Below are 9,578 nucleotides of genomic sequence, written 5' to 3' on the forward strand. Positions count from 1 at the left end.
ATACTGCCCCCTATATACAAGAATATAACTACTATAATACTGCCCCCTATGTACAAGAATATAACTACTATAATACTGCACCTATGTACAAGAATATAACTACTATAATACTGCCCCCTATGTACAAGAATATAACTACTATAATACTGCCCCCTATGTACAAGAATATAACTACTATAATACTGCCCCTATGTACAAGAATATAACTACTATAATACTGCACCTATGTACAAGAATATAACTACTATAATACTGCCCCTATGTACAAGAATATAACTACTATAATACTGCCCCCTATGTACAAGAATATAACTACTATACTACTGCCCCTATGTGCAAGAATATAACTACTATAATACTGCCTCCTATGTACAAGAATATAACTACTGTAATACTGCTCCTATGTACAAGAATATAACTACTATAATACTGCTCCTATATACAAGAATATAACTACTATAATACTGCCCCTATGTACAAGATTATAACTACTATAATACTGCTCCCTATACACAAGAATATAGCTACTATAATACTGCTCCTATGTACAAGCATATAACTACTATAATACTGCCCCCTATGTACAAGAATATAACTACTATAATACTGCCCCTATGTACAAGAATATAACTACTATAATACTGCTCCTATATACAAGAATATAACTACTATAATACTGCCCCTATGTACAAGAATATAACTACTGTAATACTGCTCCCTATGTACAAGAATATAACTACTATAATACTGCTCCTATGTACAAGAATATAACTACTATAATACTGCCCCATGTACAAGAATATAACTACTATAATACTGCTCCCTATACACAAGAAAATAGCTACTATACTGCTCCTATGTACAAGCATATAACTACTATAATACGGCCTCCTATGTACAAGAATATAACTACTAGAATACTGCTCCTATGTACAAGAATGTAACTACTATAATACTGCCCCTATATACAAGAATATAACTACTATAATACTGCCCCCTATGTACAAGCATATAACTACTATAAACTGCTCCCTATACACAAGAATATAGCTACTATAATACTGCTCCTATGTACAAGCATATAACTACTATAATACTGCCCCCTATGTACAAGAATATAACTACTGTATTACTGTTCCCTATGTACAAGAATATAACTACTATAATACTGCCCCTATGTACAAGAATATAACTACTATAATACTGCCCCCTATGTACAAGAATATAAGTACTATAATACTGCTCCCTATACACAAGAATATAGCTACTATAATACTGCTCCTATGTACAGGAATATAACTACTATAATACTGCCCCCTATGTACAAGAATATAACTACTATAATACTGCCCCCTATGTACAAGAATATAAGTACTATAATACTGCTCCCTATACACAAGAATATAGCTACTATAATACTGCTCCTATGTACAAGCATATAACTACTATAATACTGCCCCCTATGTACAAGAATATAACTACTATAATACTGCTCCCTATGTACAAGAATATAACTACTATAACACTGCTCCTATGTACAAGAATATAACTACTATAATACTGCCCCTATGTACAAGAATATAACTACTATAATACTGCTCCTATGTAGAAGAATATAACTATGAAGTGCAGGCTGGTATCGTATGTATATTGGAGGGTGGTGGATGATATGAATAAGAGAAATCATCCTTGTAAACAGCTCAGATATAATTAGGGATAAACTCCTTCTCGCTTTCATCGCTGGCAGCGAAACCACATAAGACCAAAACTTGAGAAAAACATCTAAGCATATGTTACCCAGGAGGCGATGAATGTGAATGTATTGTGTACCATCAAGTAGGACTGACGCCATCACTGTACATATATTACCGCGGCCCCGTCCTCAGTGGGGAGCAGCACACTTTGCTGATGGTTTTCAATTTTAAGGTTTCTTGTTCCCCTGTAAGATTGCAGATCAGTAGGGTGTAATGGGTATCTGAGTTGTGGGGTGCAGGCAGCGGCCGCAGAAGACGCCTGGGATACGGGACATGCACATAAATACCCAGCGATATATACCCACCACATTTCTACGTGTAATATCTCCCAGCTTAGCCGCGCTGATCACACCGGGCACAGCGAGGAGGCGACCGCACATTAATGCCTGTAACTCGCACTTCTTCTAGGCTCTGGGGACCATTATTCCCCGCGTCTGCTGGCAAAGGTTACAATCTTCCAGACGCCCCCCACGTCTTATTCCTGCAGCACCTGTCGGCATAAGGCAGATTGCTGATCTTTATCGAGAGGCAGAAAGCAAAAGTAATATTTAACCCACGGAGAGTGCTGCCAACACCACGTCTAATGGTGGCGATGTGCACGACACCCCGGAGAGACACGAAAAAGAAGATCTCCTCCATGTACGAATACAGAGAGAAGAAAGGCTGAGCCAGAAGCGGGACAGCGGCGCCGGGCCGGACCAGAAGCGGGACAGCGGCGCCGGGCCGGACCAGAAGCGGGACAGCGGCGCCGGGCCGGACCAGAAGCGGGACAGCGGCGCCGGGCCGGACCAGAAGCGGGACAGCGGCGCCGGGCCGGACCAGAAGCGGGACAGCGGCGCCGGGCCGGACCAGAAGCGGGACAGCGGCGCCGGGCCGGACCAGAAGCGGGACAGCGGCGCCGGGCCGGACCAGAAGCGGGACAGCGGCGCCGGGCACACGTCTACAGGCTTACCGAGGAAATCACCCCGTACCATACAGAGACAAGAAAGGACAGACCAGAACCGGGACAGCGGCGCCAGGCCGGACCAGAACCGGGACAGCGGCGCCAGGCCGGACCAGAACCGGGACAGCGGCGCCAGGCCGGACCAGAACCGGGACAGCGGCGCCAGGCCAGTCACACGTCTACAGCCTTACCGAGGAAATCACCCCAATTATGCTAACCACACACAAGGTCCAATTTTCTTGATTGTGTGGAAGAAAATAAATTCTCTAACTTCTCTATTGTTTATGTCCGTGAAAATTGGACCTCACTCAGAGGTCATCTGTGTGTAGTTCATTTTTTTTTCCCAAAAACCCATTCACTTCCACGGCTGAGAGTGATCTGATTTACGGAGGCAACGGACAGACACAATCCGATAAAAAAAAAAAAAAATTAATATATAATATACAGTACAGACCAAACGTTTGGACACACCTTCTCATTCAAAGAGTTTTCTTTATTTTCATGACTAAAAATTGTAGATTCACATTGAAGACATCAAAACTATGAAGTAACACATGTGGAATGAAATACTTAACAAAAAAGTGTGAAACAACTGAAAATATGTCTTATATTCTAGGTTCTTCAGAGTAGCCAGCTTTTGCTGTGATTACTGCTTTGCACACTCTTGGCATTCTCTTGATGAGCTTCAAGAGGTAGTCACCGGAAATGGTCTTCCAACAGTCTTGAAGGAGTTCCCAGAGATGCTTAGCACTTGTTGGCCCTTTTGCCTTCACTCTGCGGTCCAGCTCACCCCAAACCATCTCGATTGGGTTCAGGTCTGGTGACTGTGGAGGCCAGCTCATCTGGCGTAGCACCCCATCACTCTCCTTCTTAGTCAAATAGCCCTTACACAGCCTGGAGGTGAGTTTGGGGTCATTGTGCTGTTGAAAAATAAATGATGGTCCAACTAAACGCAAACCGGATGGAATAGCACGCCGCTGCAAGATGCTGTGGTAGCCATGCTGGTTCTGTATGCCTTCAATTTTGAATAAATCCCCAACAGTGTCACCAGCAAAGCCCCCCCACACCATCACACCTCCTCCTCCTCCATGCTTCACGGTGGGAACCAGCCATGTAAAGTCCATCCATTCACCTTTTCTACAAAGACACGGTGGTTGGATCCAAAGATCTCAAATTTGGACTCCTCAGACCAAAGCACAGATTTCCACTGGTCTAATGTCCATTCCTTGTGTTCTTTAGCTTAAACAAGTCTCTTCTGCTTGTTGCGTGTCCTTAGCAGTGGTTTCCTAGCAGCTATTTTACCATGAAGGCCTGCTGCACAAAGTCTCCTCTTAACAGTTGTTCTAGAGATGAGAACATGTGTCCAAACTTTTGGTCTGTACTGATAGATATATATATATATATATTCTAAAATAAAAATTATAAAATATAATATAACACTGGTCAAAGTGTGATGTGATGTATTATCAGATCACATGTGGACCAAAAATAGGCCCGTCTGTACAAGCCCTTAAAGTGAAAGGTATTCACACAAAAAAGGGACAAGATGGGAATGAGGAGATCAAGGTAAAATAAAAGTAATTTATATAGCTACATCCTGTATTATACTCAAGAGCTGCACTCACTATTCTTCTGATGCAGTCACTGTGTACATACATTACTGATCCTGAGTTACCTCCTGTATTATACTCCAGAGCTGCACTCACTATTCTGCTGGTGCAGTCACTGTGTAAATACATTACTGATCCTGAGTTACCTCCTGTATTATACTCCAGAGCTGCACTCACTATTTTGCTGGTGCAGTCACTGTGTACATACATTACTGATCCTGAGTTACCTCCTGTATTATACTCCAGAGCTGCACTCACTATTCTGCTGGTGCAGTCACTGTGTACGCACATTACTGATCCTGAGTTACCTCCTGTATTATACTCCAGAGCTGCACTCACTATTTTGCTGGTGCAGTCACTGTGTACATACATTACTGATCCTGAGTTACCTCCTGTATTATACTCCAGAGCTGCACTCACTATTCTGCTGGTGCAGTCACTGTGTACGCACATTACTGATCCTGTACTGATCCTGTACTGATCCTGAGTTACCTCCTGTATTATACTCCAGAGCTGCACTCACTATTCTGCTGGTGGAGTCACTGTGTACGTACATGCCTGATCCTGTACTGATCCTGAGTTACCTCCTGTATTATACTCCAGAGCTGCACTCACTATTCTGCTGGTGGAGTCACTGTGTACGTACATTACTGATCCTGTACTGATCCTGAGTTACCTCCTGTATTATACTCTAGAGCTGCACTCACTATTCTGCTGGTGGAGTCACTGTGTACGTACATTACTGATCCTGTACTGATCCTGAGTTACCTCCTGCATTATACTCCAGAGCTGCACTCACTATTCTGCTGGTGGAGTCCCTGTGTACGTACATTACTGATCCTGTACAGATCCTGAGTTACCTCCTGTATTATACTCCAGAGCTGCACTCACTATTCTGCTGGTGGAGTCACTGTGTACGTACATTACTGATCCTGTACTGATCCTGAGTTACCTCCTGTATTATACTCCAGAGCGGCACTCACTATTCTGCTGGTGCAGTCACTGTGTACATACATTTCATTACTGATCCTGAGTTACATCCTGTATTATACTCCAGAGCTGCACTCACTCTTCTGCTGGTGCAATCACTATGTACATACATTACTGATCCTGTACTGATCCTGAGTTACCTCCTGTATTATACTCCAGAGCGGCACTCACTATTCTGCTGGTGCAGTCACTGTGTACATACATTTCATTACTGATCCTGAGTTACATCCTGTATTATACTCCAGAGCTGCACTCACTCTTCTGCTGGTGCAATCACTATGTACATACATTACTGATCCTGTACTGATCCTGAGTTACCTCCTGTATTATACTCCAGAGCTGCACTCACTATTCTGCTGGTGCAGGCAATATGTACACACATTACTTATGCTGAATTACACTTCAGAGCTGAACTAATAATTCTGCTGGATTTTCCTGAACAGTTGAGATTCTAAAACACAGGGAGACCGGTTTTTCTACTGTATGGGGTCTGATCTATAGACATCATTTCCCTGAATACAATCACCGTTGGTGGCCAATATTCAACCTGATGGTGGCCACTTAGCGGTTTTAAGGATCATGGAGATTCGGAACAGGTGTGTACTAAGGGTCTGGTGTTGCAAATATTAAGCTCAGGAGTGGGGCAGGGGGGCAACCTGACAAGTAAAGTGGGACAGATAAAAGCCGAGAGTTGCTATGGACATAACTGTCATGAAGGGACCGCTCCGGACAGGCCATGTTATCACCTTTTCCTGCAACAAAAAGAGGAGCGACAGACCACAAGATTTAGGACTGCACTCCTCACTGGGGTTTTTAAAGCTTGTGATATTTGTTGACGTTTTTGCACCAAATTCTTAAACATTTGTTAATGAATGGTGCACAGAATCAATGATGCTCTATCGTTCTCTTTACGTCATTTTAATGGCAAAAAGTTTCCCGAAAATGTTGCCTGGAGTACAAATGACAAAAAAAAAAAGCTACTTTAAAATGTTGCAATTGATGAATCGGCTGCAGACATTTGCAATACAAGATCCAGGAACACATTGCAAAAAAAAAAAAGCAAAATAAAATAGACAATGCAAAAAAAACAATGCAAATGAAAAGAAGAGACTGGTGCAAACCAAATACAGGCAAAAACCACTGAAAATGGCAGAAATGCAATAATCAAATGGCCTATAGTGTTCCGCACAATCTGCAGGATGAGGTTTGTGGCATTGGGACGTTAATTACTATAGCGCCAACATATTCTGCAGCACCTTACAATCCATTTAGAGGGGACAGATCCTGAACCCCTGGATGCGGGGCGCTGCGGGAACCTCAGCATTAGGAGACAGAAACCAATGGGCCCCACATCTGGGGAAGCAGCATTCATATAGATATATATATAGAAGAGCTGAATACGTAAACAGCAATAATGGATAAAAAAAAAAGTGAATAATCATCGCGGACCGGCAATAGCAGGCTCTGCTATGAAGCTGTCGGCTTTTTCAAGAACATCACATCACTGAGGAGCATAATAAGATGTAGCAGAGTCGAGTTTGTCAACAGAGGAAGGAGTGCGGAGCAGCGAAGTAACAGATCCAGCTCTGCTGCTATAGGATAAATGCTTAGGACAAGCCAAATCTACGCTCCGCAGGTATATACACCGGCCCCATAATTCCCTGCACTGCCAGATATTGCCAGAGCCAACACCAGTGACACAATGTAACAAGTGATCATTATATGAGGGACAGATACAACGTAACGTGTAGAGACACAGAAAGAATCCAAACTGCAGAAACATGAGCTGGATTAACCCTATACACGCTGTACAATGACTAGTCACCTACAGAGAAGACGAGACCGGACATATCTATGAATTATATTGATTAGTGCGTATTATAGTATGGGGGAGGACTGCATATCAGACAGATATAAATAGATCGATAGGTATCCACAAAGAAGGCAGCATTAGATAAAACATTTTTAGGAAGGGGACGCACCCCATAGAACTGACCCAGGACCCTCCATACACCTACAGTGCAGCGGGCTGCAGAAAGGATCACACAAAAGTCAGAAGGTCACACAAAACAGGAACAAAAAAAGAGCAAGACTGCGATGGATGATCCACAGTATAAAGATACATGAAACCCCCATAACATGAGCACAGCACAGCAGTGTCAGCTATATGTCCCGGCCATGCTACAGCCACAGCTGTCTGCAAACACCGCACAGCCTGTAACCGGACAGTGTATACCAATATATCCACACCTGAGGGGCAGTGTATACTACAGACGAAGCCAGAAGACAATACACTCTACAGTATACACCTCCTCGTATACAGCCCACTCTACAGTATACACCTCCTCGTATACAGCCCACTCTACAGTATACACCTCCTCGTATACAGCCCACTCTACAGTATACACCTCCTCGTATACAGCCCACTCTACAGTATACACCTCCTCGTATACAGCCCACTCTACAGTATACACCTCCTCGTATACAGCCCACTCTACAGTATACACCTCCTCGTATACAGCCCACTCTACAGTATACACCTCCTCGTATACAGCCCACTCTACAGTATACACCTCCTCGTATACAGCCCACTCTACAGTATACACCTCCTCGTATACAGCCCACTCTACAGTATACACCTCCTCGTATACAGCCCACTCTACAGTATACACCTCCTCGTATACAGCCCACTCTACAGTATACACCTCCTCGTATACAGCCCACTCTACAGTATACACCTCCTCGTATACAGCCCACTCTACAGTATACACCTCCTCGTATACAGCCCACTCTACAGTATACACCTCCTCATATACAGCCCACTCTACAGTATACACCTCCTCGTATACAGCCCACTCTACAGTATACACCTCCTCGTATACAGCCCACTCTACAGTATACACCTCCTCGTATACAGCCCACTCTACAGTATACACCCCCTCGTATACAGCCCACTCTACAGTATACACCCCCTCGTATACAGCCCACTCTACAGTATACACCTCCTCGTATACAGCCCACTCTACAGTATACACCCTACACATCATATACATCCTACTCTACAGTATACACCTCATTGTATACAGTATACACCCTACTCTTCAGTATACAACGTTTCATATACAGCTTTCTCTACAGTATACACCACACTATGCTATCCCTACAGTACAGTATACATCACAGAGTATACAATCGTTACACCATACTTTACAGTATACACCATACACTACTGTACAGTTGACACCATTTATTAAGGTGTACACCATACACAATAGCATACACCATACATTTCACCATATGCAATCCCTACACCACAGTATACACCATACAGTATACACCATATGCTACTGTATACACCATATGCTACCCAACAATATACACCCTACAATCCACAGTATACACAATACACCCTACACTACTGTATACACCATACACTCTATTCTCCCACATGCACTGACGCCAATGAGCAGTATACAATCATCAGTAATGATAAAGCCCCTGTATATATGTCATGTACACAGCAGCCGTACAGCGACACATCAGTGTGCACAGCGCTGTACACACTATACACAACTGAGTATATACATATCTTATATACACATGCAGTGAAAAGAGTGTGCACAATGTGTACACAGCAGTGATAGCACAGACAACACTGTGTGTGTGTGTGTATATTATATATATATACACACATATACACACATACACAGGTATATACCACACACAGCACAGATGCCACACATCTACAACCCCCGTATATACCGCACACATACAATGGCCGGATAGCGCCTTGTGCAGTACGGACGCACATACACACGTCCGTATCTCGCTCGCACAGCACTGCCGTATTCCGCTCCGGGCTCCCCGGCTCCGTGCTCTCCCGCTCACCTGTGCAGTCCCCGTGCTCGGCTCCCCGGCAGGCCGTACTCACTCCCGGCGCGGTGCTGACGATGACGCCGCCCGCCCTCCGTGCCCAGCTCGCCCCCGGCGTCTCCCCCGCCGCTCACATCCCAGCCCGACTCGTCTTTGTCTGTCTCCCAACCGCCATGTTGACACTCAGGCACCGCGCAGCTCCTCAGCCGAACGGCCGCGGCGGGGACTCTGGGAGTTGTAGTTCCCGACACCGCTGGCTTCTCCCCGGGGAGCTTGAAGGGGAGCGCATGGAGCGGACTACGTCTCCCACAATTCTCAGCGAGACAGACATAACAACCACGCCCCTTTGTGATAGACTGGAGAAGACAGCAGCGAGAGGAGGAGGGGGAGCGTGTCTGGAGCGTCGGG

At 44.4% G+C, this 9,578-nt stretch overlaps 1 protein-coding gene across 4 annotated transcripts in view; it reads right to left on the minus strand.

The window, feature by feature from the left end:
* Positions 1-9,464, minus strand: part of HMBOX1 (homeobox containing 1) — a 106,862-nt gene extending 97,398 nt beyond the window's left edge. For 3 of the 4 annotated variants that reach the window (XM_075341266.1, XM_075341265.1, XM_075341264.1), the window contains exon 1: positions 9,186-9,463. The gene's annotated coding sequence lies outside the window, so the exon portion shown is untranslated. Of the gene's footprint in view, positions 1-9,185 lie in introns of all 4 variants that reach the window. The other variant, XM_075341267.1, reaches the window with a different exon arrangement.
* Between the last annotated feature and the right edge of the window lie 114 nt (positions 9,465-9,578).

This window comes from Anomaloglossus baeobatrachus, chromosome 3 (assembly GCF_048569485.1).
Source record: "Anomaloglossus baeobatrachus isolate aAnoBae1 chromosome 3, aAnoBae1.hap1, whole genome shotgun sequence".
NCBI classification, from domain to species: Eukaryota; Metazoa; Chordata; class Amphibia; order Anura; family Aromobatidae; genus Anomaloglossus; species Anomaloglossus baeobatrachus.